This window comes from Hippopotamus amphibius, chromosome 8 (assembly GCF_030028045.1).
Source record: "Hippopotamus amphibius kiboko isolate mHipAmp2 chromosome 8, mHipAmp2.hap2, whole genome shotgun sequence".
Classification (NCBI taxonomy): Eukaryota; Metazoa; Chordata; class Mammalia; order Artiodactyla; family Hippopotamidae; genus Hippopotamus; species Hippopotamus amphibius.
Window position 1 is genome coordinate 142,273,116 of NC_080193.1, and position 24,709 is coordinate 142,297,824.

Below are 24,709 nucleotides of genomic sequence, written 5' to 3' on the forward strand. Positions count from 1 at the left end.
GAATTCTCTGTGAATTTCTGTCAGACTAATTGAATTTTCCTCTCTGTCAGAATGATAGGACTGATAGATCAGTTGAAGTAACAGCTGTAATTTACCTTGACTTTAAATGAGCTTCAGCTGCTACTTGCTTGGCATACAAATTACAAAAAAAAATTTAAGTAATCTAGACTAAAATCTTTCATGGTTAGAGTTTTATTTATCTACACCAGAGGCTTATCCAAAATTATCTAAGGTTTTTGTATATGTGCACTGAATTTTTATTGTCATAACCATGTCTATGTTATATTTGAATATTCTGAACCTACAACTGCAGATGAACCACAGTAATCACATACAGTAATAATGTGTGTGTGTGTGTGTGTGTGTGTGTGTGTAAACCACCACCAAAGCTAGTGATCTGCAGGTGGAGTGTTAGCTCGGCTTGGAATATCAGGACTGACATTCTGGATAAGCCATGCCATGTAGCCATAGAGCCTAGATTGGAAATCAGATTTCTCCAGAGAACACAGCCAATAGCAGTGGTATTGTTATTTTGCTCTGCTATCTTGAAGCCCACCACAATCAACAAAACTAAAATATATGGCTCCTTGGGGGTGAGGGGGGCCTGGCATTGCCTGGAAAGTAGTAGGCATTCAAGATATGTATGTTAAATTGATTGTTTTTAGCACAGTAAAGATATATATATTAACGAATTGGCTCACACGATGCTTGCAGAGGCTGCAAAGTCCCATGATCTGCTGTCTGCAAGCTGAAGATGCAGGAGAGCCAGTGGTATATAGTTCAGTCCAAATCTGAAGACCTGAGAACCAGGGGAACAGATGGCATAAGTCCCAGTCAGAGGGCAGGAGAAGACAGGGCACAACTCAAGTAAGTTGAGGGAACAAACTTTCCCTTCCTCCACCTTTTTGTTCTGTTCAGTCTTTAGTGGATCGGATGATGGCCACCCACATCAAGGAGGGCAGTCTGCTTTCTCAGTCTGACTCAAATGCTAGTCTCATCTGGAAATACCCTCACAGACACACCCAGACACATGTTTACCCAAATATCTGGGCACCCCATGACCCAGACACGTTGATACATGACATCAACCATCACAGCCATTTCCATCCCAGCCTTCCCCAGTGTCCTTGCACTCCATTACCTGGTGGCACTGGAACACCAAAAATCAACCTCATCATTTCAGGAAAAAAAAAAAAAAGGAAAGAAAAGAGGAATCTGGGTAACTACATGAAAGGAAAAATGCTTTAAAATTTCGGAGGCCAAGGGGCTTCCTAGGTGGTGCAGTGGTTGAGAATCCGCCTGCCAGTGCAGGGGACACGGGTTCGATCCCTGCTCCAGGAAGATCCCACGTGCTGTGGAGCAACTAAGCCCGTGCACCACAACTACTGAGCCTGCGCTTTAGAGCCCATGAGCCACAACTATTGAGCCCATGTGCTGCAACTACTGAGGCCCACGTGCCTAGAGCCCGTGCTCCGCAACAAGAGAAGCCACGGCAATGAGGAGCCTGTACACCACAACGAAGAGTAGCCCCCACTCACTGCAACTGAAAAAAAAAAAGAAAGCCCACGCACAGGAAAAAAAAAAATTTCAGAGGCCAGTTTCTCAAATACAGTTGATGCAGCAGGAGAGATATAGTTCATACTTAACGCCTCATGTAAATATCATCTGCTTATTTGTCAACCTTGTTCTCTTGGAAAACTGAATATGCTAACAGAGGAAAGCAATGTTAGAAATGATAACCCCTTTGAATAGGATTTTATAGTAATAAACAAAAGTCCCATCTGTTATCTCATTTGCTACTAAGAACATCCCTCTGAAACGAGATGGCAGTTGTTACTATAATATGAGGTTTTCATATGAGAAAATCAGAGTCGATAAGTGTTAGTCTTTACTGTGCTAAAAACAATCAAGTTAACATACATGTATTGAATGCTTGCCACTTTCCAGGAAATGTTCAGGCCTCACCCACCTCCGAGGATCCAGAAACATGTACAGGAGCCTGCAAGTTGTGCATTCCTCTACCTAAGACCAAAGAAAAAGCAGAAAGAAGTCAGGGGACTCTCCCCCTAGAGAACCTGTTTCAAAATACCAAGCCTTTATTCCAGCTTACTAACTCCATTTGCAAGAATTTCACATACCTGAGTTCAGCATTTCCAGATCAAAACTTATCCACTCAGGGGTTTCCATGCATGGGACATTCCATACTTCCCTATGTCCCGTGATTGCACTAGATTGATTGAGAACTTTTAAAAACTATGCTCATATGATGGACTTGTCAGAATGCTGACATTTATGTTTAGGGAAAATTCTAAATAGATCAAGGTTATTTTTTAGTGTTTACTCAGATTTAAATCCTAGCTTTACCAGATTTGGAAAAATATATGTAATATCATTTGGGGAAAAGGCAAGTTCCTTATTCCATATATATATGAATATGTAATATATATTTCATATTTACTATATCATATATATGAATATATTATCTATAAATAATATATATAGTTCATATATATATTTTTTTTATATAGTTTTGTTGATTTTGGTGAGCTTCAAAGTAGAGGAGCAAAATAAAAATGCTATTGCACCAGCATATTGAGGAAGAATTCAGTTCTTCACTTGTAATAGATCACTCTAAATAAAATCATAGAGTACAGCATGTTTCATTCTCTTGAAAAGGAGGTCCAGCCAACACATACATGATCACCTGATTTATGGCAGAGAGACCATACAGTGTAATGGAGGAAGATGATGTTTTCAATAAATTGTCAATTGGATATATGAGAAATGAATCTGACCCCTAACAAAGACCACATATATAATGCAGCTGCAGTTAATTTCAGATCTGGGTGTGTTGAGTGAAACAATAAAACTCTAAGAGGAACCCATACCAAAAATATCTTCCTGATTGTAGAATAGGCAGGGGTTTCCTAAATAGGAAAACAAACAAAATGCCAATAATAAAGGAATTTAAAAAATAAAGATAAATGGGACTATATTAAGACTAAAACCATCAGTTCATCAAAATATACCACTAAAGAGAGTGAAAGGGAAGGCACAGACTGGTAGGAAAACATATAAAAAGAAAATCTGGTCTGTGGGCTATAGTTTTCTGGGTCCAAAAAAAGGACGTTTAGGTGAAAGGAAGACTGAGAAACAAAGGCATTTTGTCAAAGAAAAAAGACATTTCCTTAATAAGCCATTGGAAGAGTCAGACTTCGGAAGGACAGTGTCATCAAATATAAGCCCATCAGGTATCTTAATAGGAAAAAAAAAGATCTCACAAAATTTCCAAGGTTACCGCATTTATAATTGGTCTGCTTATGGTGGGAAAGTAGCATTCTTTTCCCCTTAAATTAATATTATATCTGCAAAAATCAAGACATATCTTCCTTCTTTTTTTTTTTTTTTTTTTGGGCACACGGGCTTAGTTGCTCCATGGCATGTGGGATCTTCCTGGAGCAGGGATCAAACCCATGTCCTCTGCATTGGCAGGCGGACTCTCAACCACTGCGCCACCTAGGAAGCCCCCTCAAGACATATCTTAAATCACCATTGTAAAAGTCAGGAGTTAAGGTGTTTTGTTAGAGTAGGTAATACTTAAGTATTTATTTGAGGGACTTAAGTTATTCAGGGTGACCTTGTTTTTCTTTTTCTTGGAATGCAAAGTGCAGATTCCTGATTGGAATGTGATGTACCCTTCTTTTTAATGGCAGCAGGATAAAATGTCAGTTTTGCATCCACTTATGAAGGTTCCCCTCAGCAATATCTCAGTTCAGAGAGGTTTTCGTAAAAAGCATAAAGATTTAAAATATGTGTCGAGGGAGTTTTAAATACTCGCTTCGTCACAGATATAGTTAAAATGCATTTTTGCTCTAAGGAAAAGCAAATTCAACTCAAACCAGCTAAAACAATGTTGAGAATTCTAGGGGGTCTCTATTCTTCACTGAAGAAATTCTGAGGTAGTTCAGGAAGCAGGTTCATCTCTGTGTTCTGGGGCTCTGCCTCCTCGGTGTGTGAGTGTCATCATCAGGCTCTTTACAGTACGGTCACTGTACTCCTAGCTTCCCATTTCTAAGTCAATCAAAGGCAGAGAGAGTAACTTTCAACATCTGGCCCGTGATTGAAGCTGCTTTCCCTGACCCATAATCAAACCTACCTTTACCTGTCTTTGGTCTGGAATCTATCATACACCCATTTCTTGAGCAAATCTTTGTTACCAGGGAAATGGCCTGGCCGTAAGCGGCCCGTCTTGAATCACTGGGGGAAGTGGCCTGGAGTTACCCTGTGTAACTTAGCCCAACATTTCTCAAAGTGGGATCTTCAAATGGCAGCATCAGTAGCACCTGAGAATTTACTTTGAATGCAGTTTCCTGGGCTTCATTCTAGACCAACTGAATTAGAAACTCTGAGGGAGAGCCCAGCAATCTGTATTCTGTCAAGCCTTTGGGAGAGCCTCTGCCAGCTTAAATTTGAGAACCACGTTTTGACTAATCAGAAGCTGCATCTAGAGCTGCATCAAACCCTCAACCAGCTACTAATTAATTGAAAGGTGTGAAATACATTATAGATACAGCCATAAAGCCAACCACACACAAAGCAGATGAAGCATGTTATGTTTAGTTAAAGTTGTAAAATGTCCTTTTTTGGAGCCTATTTTAAATGAGATAAACTCTTATTTATTTGGGTTGGTTTGTTTTTCATCCTTTGGATTGTGATGTTTTTGGGTGATAATAGAAGTTACTTTAATTGTGACCAAATTTTTTAATGTTACCAGATTTAATATATAGAATAGATAGAATAGAATAGAAAATAGAGTGCAGTAATGTGAAATTTTGATTCAAATGTATATCTACGTATATAAATATGTATGTGCTACTAGGTTGTAACATAACATGCTTAACAGCTAGCTGTCTGGGGGGCAAACTGCTCTGGTTTATAGTTTGTCTGTTTCCACGGTGTAAATATTACAACCCCTCCTGCCCATAGCAGATGTCAGGCTACCATTGTGACTCTGTTGAAGGATAAGTTGGGCAAGATGCACGGTGTATACTGTTATATAGTATTTTTAATCCTAAAGATATAATACATGTCAGTTACCTCAAGAACCTTCAGTGAAATATAGTAAACTAATTAGAAATTGATCCGTTTTGAGTATTTATTAACATTTATAATTTAAAATTATAAATTATAATTTTAATTTGAAGCTGTTTAAATGATATAATTTAACGTTTAATAATGGCCATCTTTACCAGCTGTTTCACAGCATTCCCGAAAATTTAACAGTCCGCTCTCATGAACCGGCTCAAGCACACAGTGGGACCTGGCCAGAAGGGTTGAAAGCCACTGGTTTAGTCCCATTCCCCATGCTTACTGCTGACTCAGAATTTTGTGAGAGAAAATGACAAATGTAATAAGCCGTATCAAGATCTTTCTCCTTTCTCTGGACTACCTAAGCTTCTCTTTTAAAAGAAGAAAATCTGATTTCTGTCCACTCCTCTTTTCCATAATCAAATTATTTTCTCCCTAAAAATTGGCAACTGTATCCATCTTTGTCCTCATACACTGATGAATTGGATTTGGGCACTGGAGGGAAGAGAGGAGTTGAAACCATCTGGTATCCAAAGGTTGGTGTAATTTCGTGTCATTAACTTCAGTGAGGAGATGGGTTAATAAGAATTTAAATGCAGCTAGCTGCTGTTGGCTGGATCATGTTCACCATTCTAAGGATTCCTTCAATCTACACTTTTCTCATAGTAATCTTCAGCTCAAGATAATATATTATGAAAATGAACAACTACTAACTAAACACCTTCTGCCTGCTTATTGTCTCTAATATTCTTGTAAGGGATATCAAAGGAAGGACCTTATTCCAGGAACAAAATTTCAAATATGACAACAGCATCAGTGCCATATAAGTTCCTTCTGTGTCACTTTTCCTCAGTTTTTTCAGTATGTTAATAATAAAACAAATGTGAATTTATTTGTGAATAAAATTTTATTTCCACGGAAGCTTCTGGAAAGCATCGTAAGCCTTTCCTTCAAGACGTAACTTAAGTCCTGTCTTCTTTGCAAAATCTTTCCTGATGACTTGCCCTAGTTTATTTCTTGATTGATTACTTTCTTTGTGGCAAAATTAGGACTCCGTTGTTTTCTCATTACAATCTTACCGTCACTAAATTTTATGATTTATAAGAGCAGAACCTTTTACTTGTTTTTGTGCCCTACTAGCATTAGGTACATAGTAGTAGGCAATACCTTTTCAAGTTTATCAGAAAGAAGTGTGAGGTTCTGCACATGGGTCCACACAGTCGTATCTCCCTAATAGTGTCTCTCATTTTCATGTAAAGGGTATCAAAGGAAGGACGTCATTCAGGGAACAAAATTTCAAATATGACAACAGGATGAGTGCCATAGAAGTTTGTTCTTGTCACTTTTAGTGCTTAGTGTCATTCTTAGCACTATTCCAGATTTTTTACATGGATTATTCATATAATTCTTACCACAATCTAAGTAAAAGAAAAAAAAAAATTCCACGATCACAGAGTTTACATCCAGATATGATTCAGCAGTAGCAGCGTGTTTCAAATGTCTGCCAACAAAAAGTCCAACATTGATGGATGTCAGTGCTTTTGAGATTATATAACAAATGGACTTAAGAGTTTGGGACGTTCTCTAAGGCTAATGCAGTGAAAGACATGAAAATGGCAAATATAATAGCAGATATAAGAGAAGGCATAAGAGTAAATGCTGAGTAATATAGACATTTGATTTGAGTGAGAAACAAGATAGGCATGGTAATCCGTTGAAAATGTACTATCCAGACTGCATTTATAAGATCAGACCTGACACTTTAGAACTCTAGTTCCTGTCTTTGGCCAGCCCTGTCTAACGCAGAGGACCTGAAAAGAGCTAAGACAAGCTGAGCTTTGGACTGGGCCATCTTTTCAGAGCTTTGAGTTACTTGGGTCTGAGAAATGTAATTATTCCATCTTCAATCTTTAATGTAATTTCTAAGAAAAGTCAAACTGAAAGAGATGGGCTTTCCGAAACACAGTCACCTTAAATGATTTATTTGAGAAATTCATTACTAGAAGCCAAGAGTCCTATGTAATTTTTTTTTTAAAGGATCTCTTTTCATTTAAAATAATGAATTGAAAAACCTGAAATATCAGGTGGATAATCATATAACGCCTTTGTGGCACTGCTTCAGCTGTGTCTTAAAGGAGATAACCTGAAAATAAAGACAATTGAAACGCAAATTCTTGGCCTCAATGAAATAATCATTCTTCTTTTCAGACAAGCATAAAATTTATACAGTTTAGAATGGGCTGTTTTTTACTTGTAAGAAGATAAAATTGTTTCCTGCAGCAGATTTTATTTGGCTGTCTGAAAGTTCCATGACATTCCAATTAAGAGGAAAAATATAATCTGACCTCTTTCCAGAAAAAAAAAATTTGTGAGTGCTAATGGTGGCCAGTCCTTATCTGTTTAGCAGAATCAGAATTCATCCCACATAAACATGAGTAAGGAAACACTGGACAGTGGCTATGAGCGGGGGGTTGATATCAGATAATCTTAAATTAGAAACTCAGCTTTTCAGAGTGTTAGTTGAGTGACTTTAACGTACCTAATTTTCCCTAACCTCCACTTCCAAATCTCTGATGTGGGTATGAATGGAAATATTGACTCAAAGGATCATTCGGGAAATAGATCATCTAATAGATATGAGGTGCCGAGTGCGATAAATGGAAGTTATGGTGCTGTGATATAAACTCAAAACTCTGCTTTTCCTTTGTGTATTATTCACAGCATAATTGATCACAAGACCATTTTTCAAATTTGTATTGGCATTGTGGTCTATTCCGCTCAATTCTTTATGTGTTGACATAAATAAGTTACTACTTTAAAATTTCCAAATGGTTCTTGAGAAGGAGGGTCTTTTAGGCATAAATAAATAAGTAAGTAGATAGATATATACATACATACCTCATTTTTCAAGACAGGGCATTTCTACAGTTATTTTGGAGGTATCTGCTAAATGCTCTATTTCAGTCCTTTGTATGAATCTAAGATTTTCTTTCCATTCTGGAATGTGAAGAGGAAAGTAAGAAATATTTCAGTATTAAAGAAGAGTAAAGTAGTTAAGAGAAAAAAATCATTCCATTGAACTTGTTTTGGTGTATGTGGTTTTTTATTGTTCTTGTTTTAATAAATTTATTTATTGGCTGTGTTGGGTCTTTGTTGCTACATGTGGGCTTTCTCTAGTTGCATCGAGTGGGGGCTACTCTTCATTGTGGTACACAGGCTTCTCTTGCTGCGGAGCAGGGGCTCTGGGTGCACAGGCTTCAGTAGCTGCAGCACGTGGGCTCAATAGTTGTGGCTCACGGGCTCTAGAGTGCAGGCTCAATAGTTGTATCTCACGGGCTTAGATGCTTCACAGCATGTGGGATCTTCCTGGAGCAGGGATTGAACCTGTGTCCCCTGCATTGGCAGACAGATTCTTAACCACTGCGCCACCTAGGAAATCCCAGTGTATGTGTTTTTAACATGGCTTAAAGTGTTTGTTCATGACGAGAGCAAAGATGTGTATATTCAAATGTATTTCAAAAAGAATTCCAAAAAGCAAATATACATTATTTTTAATTATCTAAAACATTGTTCACTAATTGAGATTGAACTGTAAACAGGAATAGTGCCAAGTGATAAAACAAACAAACAAACAAAAACTTCATATCACCTAAAGGGAAAGTGGCAATTTAATGAAGATGTGACTGGACTTTTTTTCTCTTCCCCTCAGTAATTATTTCTTTCTATCTCCAAGGGCCTTTCTCACAATGACCTTTGTGAAAGAAAAGCTCAGTGACATTGCCTGCAGAAATCATCTGCTGCTTCTAAGTCAGTCACAGGTTTTGCTTCAAGGCAAGAAAACACTTTACTCCCAATCATAACTTAGTATGCTGTCTTCAGAAAGCTTTACCCTCCCATAAATGCAAACCCATCTCTTACAGTCAGGCAGAAATATCTTAATGAATTCCTCAAAGGAAATGCTACCTATGGCCCAGTTTCATTGATATGTCCAGGGAGGGTGTGTGTGTGTGTGTGTGTGTGTGTGTGTGTTTTAAGAAAAGAAATAGGATTCTAAGTTATCAAAAAAGGAAGCAATAAATTTGAGAATCAAATATGTATATATTTGGCATATATTAAGAAAAATTAGCATATTACTTATGAATATTTTAAGCAGTATGGTCTTGGGAAAAAAGGCTATTATCATGGCCTCAGTAAGCTTGTGTACCTTATTTGTATAATCATGAACTACTATAATGTTCCTTTATATTAAAACATGGTACCACTATGCTGTAGCAGTAGACTTTTGGATGGATGCAAATTCATCCACTGTTCCCTTTAGTCAATCAAATGACCAATAGGGATAAGAGACCTTCACATTCTGCAGCTGGGAAAGCAGAGCTGAAGGGAAGGGGGGCATGCTTAGCAAGGAAAAGAACAGCTGACTGGCCCACTCAGAGCCACATTAATATCATCTATCTTTACCTGAGCTAATCTATAACTATTCTTTGTTCTCTTGGGGAAAAAGAAAAGTATAGAAACCCAGGTATTCCCTTGGCTTATTACTAAATGCAAGGTCTCCCCCAGGCATTGCTTTTGATAAACACATAAATAGTCCTCAGCAACCATGCTGAGCTGTAGTATTATTTGGTAGTACAAACAGTAAAGAATAAAAATATCACATTAAGATTCTCGAGAGAAGACTGCCTTATTTCTTTGATTATTCCCACATGTTTGTAAACCCTAAATTATAAACTGTTGGCTGGTTATTCTTTGTTTTGTCCTGTCAGCCAGGATTTTGACATGGTGACATATGACTGGCAGGGCTGTGTTCCTTATAGAGGATGGGAGCAGAAGGCCATTCTGTGGTACAGATAATGAGGAGAGAAATAAATTGGCTTTTAACTCCAGTGCTGTTTTGTGTGGCATTTATATTTTGTTTGCCAAAAATATTCGTTTTCCACAACTGGAAAAAAGCAATCAGTTAAGCAAATTAATTCAGCATACACATTATAAACTCAATACTATACATATATATATATGCATAGAGTATATGGAGTATATCATATGAGATTAATGTAGTCATTCATTCAAAAAATATACGTTAAGTGTCTGGTATGTGCCAGACACTGTTTAAGGCACTGAGATAAAACAAAGACCCTGCTTCATTCAGTTTATATTCTGGTGGAGCAAAATAGACAATTAACAAACACCCAAAGAAATACACATTGTTAGTTGATGATTCGTACGTGGAAGAAATGTACAGCATGGTGATGTACTGAACTCAGGTGCAGCTGCTCACCACTCAAAAGCAAGTAGTCAAGAAGCAAGTGTTGGTAGGAAGGAAAGTTGCTTTAATCAGAAAGACAGTGATCTGGGGAGAAGGTGGACTCATGTCCTAAAACCAACTCCCAAGATTCAGCTCAGCCATGACCATTTTTAAAGGGCAAAAGGGGAAAGGATCTCAGTGAATTGTTGAGGCAGGAGGTCAAGCTCTGTATCATCTTCCACTGAGTGCAAGCTGGCTGATTCCTCATGATCTTTCGTCAGATATCATCTCATACCTTCGTGGTCTGCCTGCAGAATTGCTAAGGGAGCTGCTGGGGGTAGAGAGCTAGTCATTCTTTAACTACTTAATCATTCATTCCTACTTCTTTTAATCTAGGAAAAGAATCAACAGCTTAGGCAAGATATTGTGTGCAGTCAGGAGTTAGGTTAAATGTTACCTAGTAATCTCATTTTTATAATTAAGGTTTAAGGGGAACAGAAATAGACAAATAGGAAAAGGGCAAAAAGAGCTGCTTACAAATCCCCACTTGTCAGACATCATTCCGTTTCTTTGGGATTAGAGGAGAAGCTCTGTCTTCTGGAGCCACATTCTTAGAATGGAAGATGTCACCGTGGGTCTGTAGCATCTCTTAGCTGATAATTTTAGTTGCCTGCTTACATATACAGGCAGAGCAAGCTACAACTATTTTGATGCCAACAAAGATATAGATTATTATGAGCCACAGTGTTAATCCCATTCTCTTGAGGCCAGTTCTCAGAATTGTGCTAGCCAGGAATAGATTCAGTATGTTCAAGATGGAACGGCTTATGTCATGGCTACAGTCTGGTCATCATGCAGTTAGCTTTTTCCCTCTGGTGGCAGTATAGTATCTATAAAGCAACTCAGGAACGTGCATCAGACACTGAAAGATTCTGTGATTCTATTGTCCTAATCCTTAGCTGCTTGAGCCTGCTCTTTTGTGACTTAGGAAGGCTTGGGAAACTTTAGCTTTTCTACAAACAAGAGGCAGGGGACATGGAGGGGCCTTTGTACTTGAGGGGCAGGGTGGGAGGGGGACTGCTGCAGGGTTACTTGGTTTCGGTAAGGGGGTACAAAGGGACAAATAGGAACACCATTTATTGTTCAGTGAGAGAGGCAAGGGCATAGTTTTCTGGAATGATGACAACCTTAGGAGAATTCTATAGACCAATGATTTTCATAATCTGAAGGGCTGTAATGTTATAGACAGATACGTTATGACTTTAGGTCTATGATAAGCAATTTTCAGTATAAATTACTTCTGAGAGTAGACTACAAAATGTTTTTTTAATCAAATCTAACCAAGATCTGACAGGGGCATTATAAGAAAAGGTAATTACAAACTAATCTTTCTCATAACAAAAATGTAAAAATCTCACCCCAAATAACAGCAAGCCAAATTCCATGATAGATAAAAATGATAATACATAATGATCAAGTTGGGTTTATCCCAGGGATGCAAGATTCAAAAATTAAATCCATATAACTTGCCACATTTACAAAATTAAAAGAAGAAATGAGATGTTCATCTCAATAAATACAGAAAAGTATTTTGATAAAATTCAACATTTCTTCATAATTAAAAAGATAAAACTGTTAAATTAGCAATGGGGAAGCCTTTCCCAATCTGACAGAGTATTTATGAAATTATACTTAATGATGGAATGCTTACTACCTATCCCATAAGATCAGAAACAAGAGAAGGATACCACTATAGCCATTTCTATATCCACCATGGCCCTGGAGGACCTATCCAGTGAATAAAGTGAAAAGAAACAAATGTCAAGGGATTAGAAAAAAAATGACATGATTCTATATGAAGACAGGACAAAAGAATCTACAAAGAAATTATTAGATTATTAAATTATTAGATTATTATTAAATTATTATGTGAGTTTAGCAAGATCCCTGGACCTGAAGTCAACATTTAAATAATATATTTGTATATAACATTGTGGTGGATTTGAAAAGATGCTCACCAAATATATATATATATATATATATATATATATATATGTGACATGCACAAAAATGTTGTCATGGGTTGGATTATATGTTATTAAAAAAAGGAATGTTGAACTCCTAACCCCTAGTACCTCAGAATGTGACTTTATTTGAAAATAAGGTCTTTGCACAGTAATCACGTTGAAGTGAGGTCAGTATGGTGGGCCCAATCCAATATGACTAATGTCCTTGTAAAAGGGGGAAATTTGGACATAGAGACAGACACACACACAGAAGGAAAATGGTATGAATACACACAGGGAGAAGATGGGCTTGTGGCTAGAGTGATGCAGCTACAAGCCAAGAAATGTCAAAGATGCCAGCAAACCACCAGAAGGAGGAAGAGGCGAGGAAGGATTTCCTTACAAGTTTCAAAAGGAGCATGACCCCACTGATGGTATTCAGAACTGAGAGAGAATAAATTTATGTTTCAAACCACCCAGTTTTGGGTACTTTGTTACAGTAGCCCTAGGAAACTAATAGTGTTCATATCCACATCATTTGTTATATCTAAAATATTTGGAAACAACTCAAATATCCATCAACAGTAGCATGGACTTTTTTTTAAGGTGGTATGTTCACATATTGGAGTAGATGTATTCATGTGTTGGAGTTGGAATAAAAATGAAGAGAATACTGCTACAACTACAGCTACAGATAGATAGGTGATAGGTAGATAGATATGATAGATGCATGTATAAAGTAAAAAACAGCTAAACTACTCCCTGGTGTTAAATCAGAATAATGATTACCTGTCTAGAAGAAAAAGATAAAGCGTGATTTGAGGACATATAGAGAGGCCTTCTGTGGTGCCGCTATTCCTGAAATGGCCTGAAACACTCATTCTACAATCCAGAGAATTGTAGAAGCCAAATCTGTAAGATAACTGACTTAGTGGTATCCTGAGAAGCAACATAGTATTATTGTTAAAATTGTGGACTTTGGAGCCAACCTACTGAAGTGTAAAAGCCAAACCTACCACTTGCTGCTAAGTGACTCTGGATAACTTCCTTCTTTGTGCTTCAGTTTCTCATTTGTGAAATGGGGATAACATTGTCTTAGGGGGTTGTTTTTGAGGATTAAATCAGTTAAGACTTCTAAGACATTTAGAATAGTGCCTAAATACTTATTTAATATGTATTCATTTAGTATATATTTATTAAATATTTTCTATGTATTTATACTTAGTATGTATTATGTGTTTATTGCATATTTTGTATACATTTATTAAATGAATAATATCATGGAAAAACAAAATTTGAGCTATGGAATTTTGAAATCTCACATTTAGAATTAAATTGTTTTTCTCCATTTATACTAAGTCCATACAACTAGTAAGTAGTGCGTGGGTATACTTAAGCCTTAAGCAATACATGTGAGCAGATACGTGCATAAGAACACATTCTAAATCTTAATAAAATGCATCTTAAATCACTATTAACAGTACTGACATGTGATCTAATAGGTACTTGCAATCATTATAAAATAAAGCAGTTAAAAATATTATCTATAGGGAGTTGGACTTTGAGAACATACTGTCAAACTGTATCTCCATAAAAAGAGGAAACTGTATTGAAAAGCGGTTTCTAATTATCATTTATGGTTTAGATATCAACATGATTTTAATTGATATGTATGATCTTTAAAAATTCAAAACAGGTAAGAAAAAACTACTGCTAGCATTTAAAAGCTACTAGCCTTTTATATCTTCAATACCTTTGCAAATTGTCAAGTATTCTCTAGTTCCTTATTAATAGCAAATTGTGTAAAATTATTTCTGTAAGATTTGCAACCAAAGACTGTCTTTCCACAGTGTTGATTCTCAAGAATTATTTTTTTTTCCCTCAACACTCATTTTGTCCACTTTCAAAACTAAACTCCCATCACAAGAGCTTTCCTCTGAACTATAATCCTGATGTATATTTATGAGTTCCAGGACCAAGAGCTCAGCAGTACATCTCACCAACTTCAAACCCAGTGTCTCTCTACTTGACTCCTGCTCTGTCCCAAAGGGAGTTTATTTGATACCATTAATTTCATAATACCAAGAAGGCCCACTAAGTTCACAGGTATAATCATCCCTGAGAATGGGCCCATTAATCATTTTCTACTGTCAGATCAATCCAGAAAATACTAAAAATTGGTTAACTCATTTTTCATGGTTCTAGCAATCAGAAATAAGTAGAAATGCTAGTCTGAATATGTTCTGTCTTTTTCTTTAATTAAGAGAGAGATTTTAGTCTCAGCATCTTAACTTTAGTTATATATAGGTACAGATATATAGATGGATCTGTAATCCAATATATACAGATACATAGCTATCTTTGTAATCCAGTACAATCCATTGGAATGTTGTAAATGTTTGGGTTTTAAATAATACTTCCTAGAGTGATGTGAGGTTATTTAAAAAACTATGATAGCTATTAAATATTCTGCTTTCTTTTTAAAAAATGTTATGGAAATTGCAGTTGGTAACAGAAGGAGCTGGAGAGGGATTGGAACTTATTTTTATGAGCCGAGGTTGCCACCACCCCCATAATCTCTACAGCCTCCTCCTCCTCTACTGACTGTACAGTATCATGATGCGTTCAACCCATGTTGAAGATTTTACAGTGTTACTTTAGATTATCTTCACCAGTCTTTTTGTTTTACTTTGTGAGAGATGGTAGACCAGTTTCTGGGAGCTAAGTTCTACTTGAACTATGAAAAGCATTGAGGAAGTCTAAAATTAAACATAAAATATGTACTTACTTTTCTGTGCAGCTTGATCAGTTTCATATGGCTATTGGAAGGGAGCATTCAGGGCCTCCGTCCTAAGGATTCATTTATTCTACGTAGAAAATAGGCTTTGTGGCTTTTGGCAGCTTGATATTTTGTTATCCTTTATACAGGTGGGAAAGAGCAGGCTGATTGAAGAGATTCATTATAATGTAGTTTCAGCTCCTTGATCCTGTCCAATGGGGAAACGTGAAGAAGAATCTGCTAAAAATAGATAAGCAGAATTCTGGGTAAACAAAATGAAGAGACCCTTTCTTGGTTAGGTTCCTTTCCTGAAAAAGCCTGTTATTTCTGAACAGGACCTGTTAATTAATTAGCACATATTAAATACATGTGCATTTTGAAAATAAAAATTGAAAGTTGATTCATGTATGCCACATAAGTAGAACTCAGACTTGGTGGGAAGACACGTACCTGTGTACAAATTATCCTTTCATAGATGGAATAGTTTTATCCCCTCAAAGTTAGCTAAGAAGGAAAAAAGAAATCGATATACCGAACCCCATCTTCTAAATTACTCCCACTGAAAATGAAAGATGGGTTTCTGAGCTGCAAATTTAAAAGAGCAGATGTAGAAACTGAACTTTTGGGCAGCCTCTGTCAGAAACTAATGAGCTTCGGGGACAGCCAGCTGATAACAGAATTTGGGTAGATTACTGTCGAAACTATTGGCTGTCTAACACCTAGAGTGGCACATGGAAACTGACCAGAGGTAGCCTTTCCAAATTCCTTATAGGATTATTCTCCATTACAAAAAAAACTACCTAGGGTAGTATCATTCACTATGTCTAGAATTTACATTCCTCTTACTATATACACCACACATAATCATTTTGAAGCAGCAGCAAAAGTGCATAGTGCATGCTTTAAACTCTTGGTAGGTGCCTTACATGGTCCATTAGTCACCACAAAGCTATGGATGGCCTTTCTTTCACGGTGGCTGTTTAGGCCAAGCCTCTGCATTCTATCCAGTTTAGGGGCTCTCAGCGAGAGACCCAGAGCCTTTAACCAAATGTTAGAAGAACACAGGGACGGTAAGGCCACTGTATTAGGAGAAAGTGCTAGCAGACCATGAAAGCTCCGTTCTTATACTCTGTAGTAAGGAACTCCTTTTCTGTAATTGGTTTTCCTAGTGGTTTTACTGTTCACATCCTTGCTGTGATTGGCTATATACAAACTAACTAATTTCAATGTGTTCAGTGTTTTAGTGTGCTGTTTCAGTATATTTCAGTATGTTTACAAAGTTTCAAATGCAATTAGCAGCATATTTGACTAGGCAATGCCTGCACACCTGGCTGTAGGTTTACAGAATCTACAAATTAAGCAGTCTTTATATATTGATGCTGATAAGATGTTGTCCTGGGACTTCAAGTCAGAGATCATCCATACACATTTTGCAGTTACTGAGTCCTGCTATCTCAGTGTGTCTGGAAGGGTGTGGAATAAAAGTAGAGGTGGGAGATGCTAACAAGAATAAACGGGAATCTCTTTGTGAAGGATTGTAGCCCCCAAGTGTACTGGACCTTTCCTGACCATCTCAGCACCCTCCCAATTCATGAGTCTAATTCAGTGTTTCCCATAAAATCCAATCTCACTGTAGGCTCTACCCCTGGGGTCCAGTGGACCCAGCTCGGTGATTCGCACCCTGCTGAATATTCAGTGGCTTCCCATGGAACGTTAGAATGAAATTCGAACTTCTGATCACTGTCTAAAGATTTCTGCTCAGACTTACCCCTGTCCACCAAACCCTCCCTGTTGTCTGGGAGACACTCAGGGAGCCTCTCTCTTCTCTGAACTTCCCAAGTTCCTCCTGTTTCAAAGACTTTGCCTTGTTCTGCCCTCTGCTAGCTGTGCTCTTCCTCACTCCTCATTTTTGTAACTGAAGTATAGTCTTTATTTGGTAGCATCAAAAGAGCAGAGCAGTCAAATGTGAAGTGAAATGGTGAAAAATGGCAACAACCTGCAGTGATGTCAGAATTTCAATATTTTTGGAATTCTTTATGACAAATGGCCGCGTATGTGTGATTTAAATGTCCTTCCTATGTTTTTGCGGAAAAAGTGAAGGAATGTTAAGTCATTTTCTAAGTGGAATATTAAAATTGCCAAAAGCACATTTAGCCTGGGGCTCTCCTAGTGGCACAGTGGTTAAAAATCTGCCTGCCAATGCAGGGGACACGGGTTCGAGCCCTGGTCCGGGAAGATCCCACATGCCATGGAGCAGCTAAACCCCATGAGCCACAACTACTGAGCCTGTGGTCCAGAGCCCGCAAGCCACAGCTATTGAACCCACGTGCCACAGTTACTGAAGCCCGTGCGCCTAGAGCCCGGGCTCCACAAGAAGAGAAGCCACTGCAATGAGAAGCCCTCACGCCACAATGAAGAGTAGCCCCCGCCCTCCGCAAGCAGAGAAAGCTGGCGTGCAGCAACGGAGACCCAGTGTAGCCAATGAAATAAATAAATTAATTTAAAAAAATTTTAGCCTGAATTTGACTACTTATTTATATAATGAATTAAGAAATCGATATCAGGCACATTCTGTATTCAGAATTCTGTAAGGGGTTTTACTTAGAGCCTTAAAGTATATTTGCAGAAGTTAATTATCCATAAGCTCAAATCTTACAGATTTATTCTTTCAGTAAATATTTATCAAGCAACTGCTATATACTAGTCACTCTAAAAGTTAGCATACTACATTTTCAGTTATCATGTGGGTTCACTGTTTTTTCTTTTTTTTGTGTGTGATATATATATATTTTGGGGGGGGGGGTACACCAGGTTCAATCATCTGTTTTTATACACATATCTCCGTATTCCCTCCCTTCCTTGACTCCCCCCACCTCGAGTCCCCCCCACCCTCCCCGCCCCCGTCCTCTAAGGCATCTTCCATCCTCGAGTTGGACTCCCTTTGTTATACAACAACTTCCCACTGACTATTTTACAGTTGGTAGTATTGGCTGTGTCAGGTCTTGGTTGCAGCACGAGGGCTTCTCTCTAGTTGTGGTGTGCAGGTTTTCTCTCTAGTTGTGGCATGCAGGCTCTGGGTGAGTGGGCTCCTCTGTAGTTGTGACACACAGGCTCTAGAGCGCATGGGCTCTGTCGTTCGCGGCCTGCAGGCTCTCTACTGAGGCATGCAGGCTTAGTAGTTGTGGCACACGGGCTTAGTTGCTCTGCTGCGTGTGGGATCTTAGTTCCCCAACCAGGGATGTAACTGAGGCCCCTGCACTGCAAGGCAGATTCTTTACCGCTGGACCACCAGGGAAGTCCCTATCATGTAGATTCTAAAGAAACATGAACGAAAGGAGTAAAACACACTGAGAATAACCAGTAAAGACAGTTCATTTTCCTCCAAACATTATCTGCGAATGCATTATGTGCCCATCACTGTGGTTGGTGCCAAGAATATAAAATCCCCGATATTTGGACTCTGGCAGAAACAGACTTAGAAACAAAAACACAATGATTTAAATATATATATTATCATAAGTACAATACCATAAACATGTTAAAGGTGCAGTGGTAGTAAAAAAAAAAAAAAAAAGGGGGTGGGGTGGGGAAAGTGGCATAATCAGTGAATAATGAGAGGTGCCAGTGGGTCAACAGGGAGGTTTTCCTGGAGTATCTGAGAGTATTTGCGTTTCAGAAAGAGAAGAAGCACGTATTATGAATATAGAGTATTCCCACCCTTTCCCTTTCACCTGGAGCTAGTTTTCTTAGTTTCTTTCCCTCCACTGCCTTCTTAGAAAGGTTCTCTCTCTGACTGATCAGTTCTTTGATTATGCAAATCAAATGAAGGAAGAAGGGGACTATGGGAGAGAACCAGGACTGGGGGAGGAGTTTAGGAGTAATTTAGAAGGACGATGAGCAGGGATTGCTGTTGTATATAAGGGAAATAAGCAGGGGAGAATAATGGAGGCTTTAACAGGTACTGCTCTTCTTAGAGTGTGTATCACATTTATGGGTTCAACAACATAACTATCATGGCATAATGCAGAGTAATGCAAAGTAATAGATCCTCAACCTATTATTGTAAAGTCTGGGACTAAACCACATGGGACACAGAAAAGTAAGTAGGTATTTCCTGGGAAGACAAAGAGGGATGACATCACATCAGAGAACCCAGAATGGACTGAGACATAAACACATGAAATATCAAAGGTTCTTGGGTGGCTCTTTAAAAGCTTGGTACTGAATATTGTACAAAGGGAGAGGGAATGTGACAGAATGGGGATGTTAGTATATGAAGCTTCATCTATGGTTCACACCACTGGAATATGAGAAATTTCTAATCAGTCGATTGGTTCATACATCACTAGCTGTTTTGACTTAGTGTTTGCATTAAGTTGCCTAACTGACCACCTAATTTGCCTTCTCATTGATGCAGTCTTACTTCCCCTCTGTATAGCACAGTAGCTTGTCGAGAAATGCTGACACGAGATTCAGCTGGATTTATCTGTCTAGAACACTTGCAGTATCTTTTGGCATCATCGTCTTTCTTTTTCCCTTGTGTTTCACTTCTATTTATTTCACAGTTATAGTCTAGCAAAATTGTGTTGGTGTAAGCATCACTTCATCCCCGTGAAACTGGTTGTATTGTCTCTTGGCTGTGTTGTCATCGTCTTACCTCCAGAGGTGCATATGAAATGAAGTTAACCAAAGCTAAGTTTCAAGGCCTATCACTTACATGAGCCTATTACATACGAATCTAATTTTTGACTTGTAATCTTGTCGTCCTTTCTTAAATAGGGATCCCAAAGTTGTATAAGATTCAGGCCCCATACAACCTGGGTCTACTCCTGTGTTTATCTCTGATACAAGTGGTATGATGCAAGCTGAAATAGCTGTCAGCAGTATTTTAATCACCTCTTGAAGTTACATTGTAGGTTCTTATGATCAGTATTTGGTAGACTCCTAAAATTTGATGTGAGTTTGACCCAGATGTTAAAATGTAAATTATTCATCATGTGGTTTGCTTTCCAAAGGGAGTACGTAAATGTGATTCTAAAGTGATTCTAAAAATTTTGAATTGCCAATTCAGATATAATTATTGGATGATTGAAGATTTTATCTCCTCATAATAACAAATAAATATACATGCTATGCATTGTAAATATCACATCAGATTTTTATATATCATCTTACTAAACAGCCGTATTAGTTTGCTAGCGCTGCCATAAGAAAGTATCACAAATTGGCTCAAACAACAGAAGTTTATTGACTCACAATAAATGAGGGGCAAGAAGTGTGAGATCAAGGTGTTGGCAGGGTTGGTTTCTTCTGGAGGCTGTGAGAAAAAATCTGTTCTGTGCCCCTCTCCTAGTTTCTGGGCTTTTGCTGGCAGTCTCTGTCATTCCTTGGCTTTTGCTGCATCACCCTGATCACTGTCTTCATCTTTACCTGGCGTTCATTCTCCTGATGTGTGTGTATCTGTGTCCAAATTTCCCCTATTTTATAAGGACAGCAGTTATATTGGATTCCAGGCCCAGCCTACTCCAGTATGACCTCATCTTAATTAGTTACATGGACAACAGGCCTATCTCCAATAAGGTCACATTCTGATATTCTGGGAGTTAGGTCTTCAAACATATGAATTTCTGGGGGAGCCTGTAACAACACACCACCGTAAGTGGATCAGAGAGACCAGTGTGGCGTCCGTGCAGTGGGCTTGCTTCTGGTGTGGGCAGTGTTTAGAATTCAGGTTAGCAGATCTGAGCGTATAGCTTCAGTAAGCACAGCCAGAGTCAGGACACCTAAAAGTACTGAGCACTTTTCTAATGTCAGAGGACATAGTTATAAGTAATAATTATTTTTATGGCCAGGAGTTCAGAAAATATCATATCTTGCTCGCTAGGTTGTGGCCACAAGTTGCATTTCAATTCTGAGGCCTGCAGCTTTAAAGCAACTGATGTTGAAAGATACAAAACATGATCCTTCTTGTCCTCTTAAACTTTGACAGCTTTTGGATTTTTAAGTTCTTTTGACTGTTGAGGGTCTCAGTATCTTAATAAAACATTCTATGCAAAAGGGTACTCCCTCATTTAAAAGTATAGGTACCCCATTCCAAATAAAATTTTGAAATTTTATTCTCTGCATGTCTCAGTGAAATAATGGCCTCCTTAAATTTTTGAGCAAAGTTGAGCAATTTCATCACGTACAATTCATATTTAATTTTAATTGGTGAAATGGAGTCATTAAAAAGAAATTTAGGAAGAGGATGCAAAGAAGAAAAGAGAGAGAGAGAAAGGGGGATGACCAAATTGAAGAAAAGAAAACAAGAGAAAAGACTTTCTTCTGACTTTTCAGAAAGGCTTTCTTAAGTAAGTATTGTAGTTTCGTAAGTAATTCTGTCTGCAGGAGATAAAAGGAGCAGATTGGCCAATTACTTTCAAACTGTTTGATCACATCCATGTTTTCATTAATTATTCAAGCTTTAGGAGTCATCAAAGAATCCTAATGCATAACTCAATAGGAGGAGCAAAAGTTAAGGCGTTGGCAAATGCTTTTTATGTTTACGATTTTGCCCACTTATCAAGAATAAAGATGCAGATGTAGGGAACGGACTTGAGGACACGGGGTGGGGGTAGGGGGGCGGTTGGGAAGCTGGGACGAAGTGAGAGAGTAGCACTGACATATACACACGACCAAATGTAAAATAGATAGCTGGTGGGAAGCTGCTGCATAACACAGGGAGATCAACTTGATGATGGGTGGTGACCTAGAGGGCTTGGGATAGGGAGGGGGGCAGGGAGTCGCGGGAGGGAGGCGATATGGGGATATATATATAAAAATATAGCAGATTCACTTTGTTGTACAGCAAAAACTGGCACAACTGTGTAAAGCAATTATATTCCAATAAAGAGCTTTAAAAAAAAAGATAAAAAAACAAGCAAAAAAAAACAAAAAGATTTTGCCCACTTATGAGCATATGTGCTTTTGAGTGTTGGGCTGATTTAAACCCTGTGCATGGGAAGGAGGTTGATAGTTTAGCCTTTTGGAAAAAGAGGAAGGTCATAAATTAAAGGTGCTTAAAAAGTCATGTCAGCAAGTAGAGCTAGAGGTGCAGGATGAAGTGACATCCTTGACATTAGGTGACCCACTCTCAGTCTTTCCCCATTGTGCACGCGTCTTTGGCCCAGCTGCACACTTGTTGCTCCAGCCCAAGTAGTGATTGACTATATACGGTGATTGAACCAGAATCTTCAAACAAAAACTAGCTGCAAGAACGGTTTAAGGATCATAAGAAGAAGGAAAGACGATTAGACAAAAGAGGCAGGATGATGCCGTGAGATGCTATAACAATGTGAAAGTGAGTTCCAAAGAAACATTTTTACCAAGTCTGTAATATATTACTTTAGCTGTATCCCGATTGTGAGTTGTCAGACCATTTTATGGGCACTGTAATAGCACTAGAAGTGCATGTCTAACAAAATAATAGAGGGCATTACCAATTCCTCTGTGATGACCACTGCTGAGAAACTATTAGACCCATTTGTCAATGTACCTTGGTGTCTAATAGTAGTTTTCAAGAATGGATGGTTGTGAAAACTATTCCGCATTTTAAAGATATCATTTCTCCTCATACACATTCCATTGAATCATCAGTTTCAAGTACATCTATTTGTCCACCCATGCCTTTGCAGTAAGCTGATTGAAAAGTAAACAACAAAAACAAAGTTTCGAAGACAGGATAGAAAATACTGACAACCTTGGATGGCATTTGGAAGGTCTATTTACTGTTTCAAACAGAGTTGATATTTGGTTACATTTTGGGTATTGTGCAAGTTGGCCCAGAACATTAAAATAGAATGTATACGAAATAGAACTTCAAAATAGGAAAACCTGCTTTGCCATAAAATAGCTTAGAGGTCTGAGATAGGAGTATTCATGCCATTGTAAAGAATTCCTCTACAATGGACAGATGTAACAAGCTCTTTAAAAGCACAGCATTAGATATTGTTTATAGTACAGTAGGCACACCTTGGAGATATTGTCCTACAATCAAGATTGTCTCATCTATGGTTGTATCTCTGTCATCTTGGTTGTATTTGATGCCTGCCCTGTAGGCATTGACAACATAGAAGTTGCTCTGTAGGACCATAAAGTTCTACCACTGCAGCCCTAGGCTTCTGTTTGGCTTTTACTGATTTTGTGGTGCTCTGGGATTTAGCAACAACCTCTATCTGACCCATAAGTGGAGCTGCCCATTCTGCAAATTTTGTTCCGCTATGGAATCCCCTGGCGTCAAACCCTTTAGGCTCTCTGATTCCCAGCTGTTAACTTTTTAGTTCTACAGTCATGCTATTTCCTCCATATGTTATGAGAGCTGAAGAAAACTTGGGTAGAATAGGGGTCCTTCTCAGCCTTTCTTTACCTAGATCTACCTGGCTGACTTTTCTACCTCCTGCAGCTGACTAGTTTAACGAAGGATAACCAGCAAGGTTATTTTCTTAAGATCCAGGGTAGATGCTGTATAAGTCACCAGTATAAGAGTTGCTAAATATTTGGGAGAGTTTCTGTCACCCCACTCTCCAGTTTCAACCCCAAAGTTAGTTCAGGGAATAGAGCCACCTATACACTCTGTACTCTTTTTGTTCTCCTTTTTCTATCTCTTTCTCCTTTTCTAGTCCAGAAAGGATCTGTGTCACCTCTCTATTTTGTTGGAAAAGGGCTCCTGTAGCATCTCTTAGTTTTTTCCCACCCTCTCTATGACCTAAACCCTTGCTCCAAGTCCTCAAGCTTTGGCTGTTGATACTTAAATCCAAGCTTTTGGAATTCTTTTCCTCTCTGGCTGCTGGTACTTGCAATTGAAAGCCAGGTTTTAAAAGCTATTGTCTGCACTGTTGACTTACAAAGGTCAAATTAATTGCTCAGAGGCCAAAATTGTGATTCTTTGTTCTCTCTGAAACAACCATACCCTGAGGCATAGAGAAAGTCCTCTTTGCTACTTAAATATAGTAGAAAAGTCTAACTGAAAGAAATTGAAAAAAATAGAACTTAGTTTAATAGCAAAATACCCCTCTAGAAGGAAATCCACAATGGAAGAGAATGATAGGTGTACTATATATTTATCTATGTTTAGCTATTGCCATGGGCTAAAACATAAACAAAATAATAAATGTGCCGGTTGTATGTCTTTGTATTTATTCTAACTTAAGTAATGTTCTCCAATTAAAACACAACGCTAAAATGTTTTTGCTATGATGGAGCTCCACATGCTATCATTGAGCTTATTTTTAAAAATACTTTAATATGAACACGCCGTCTCAGTTGAATCCTCAGCTGTAAACGTCATTGAATCATTTATTGAATGTCTACTCTATTCTGGGAACTAGGAACAAAGAAGTGAACAATGGACCTGTCTCTAATCTACTAAATGCTGAGAATTCCTTGGTCACCAAGTAAATTATCCAAAGTCCTCAAGCTTACACCCCACGTATAGAACTCCCAAACCCCACCCTTCTAAGAAGCCAAAGCCACAGCCACGCCTAGGATCTTCACTTATTCTGTCTGGTGGAAGAGTTAACTGTGTATTTGGCATTTCCTTCTCCACCCCTAGAG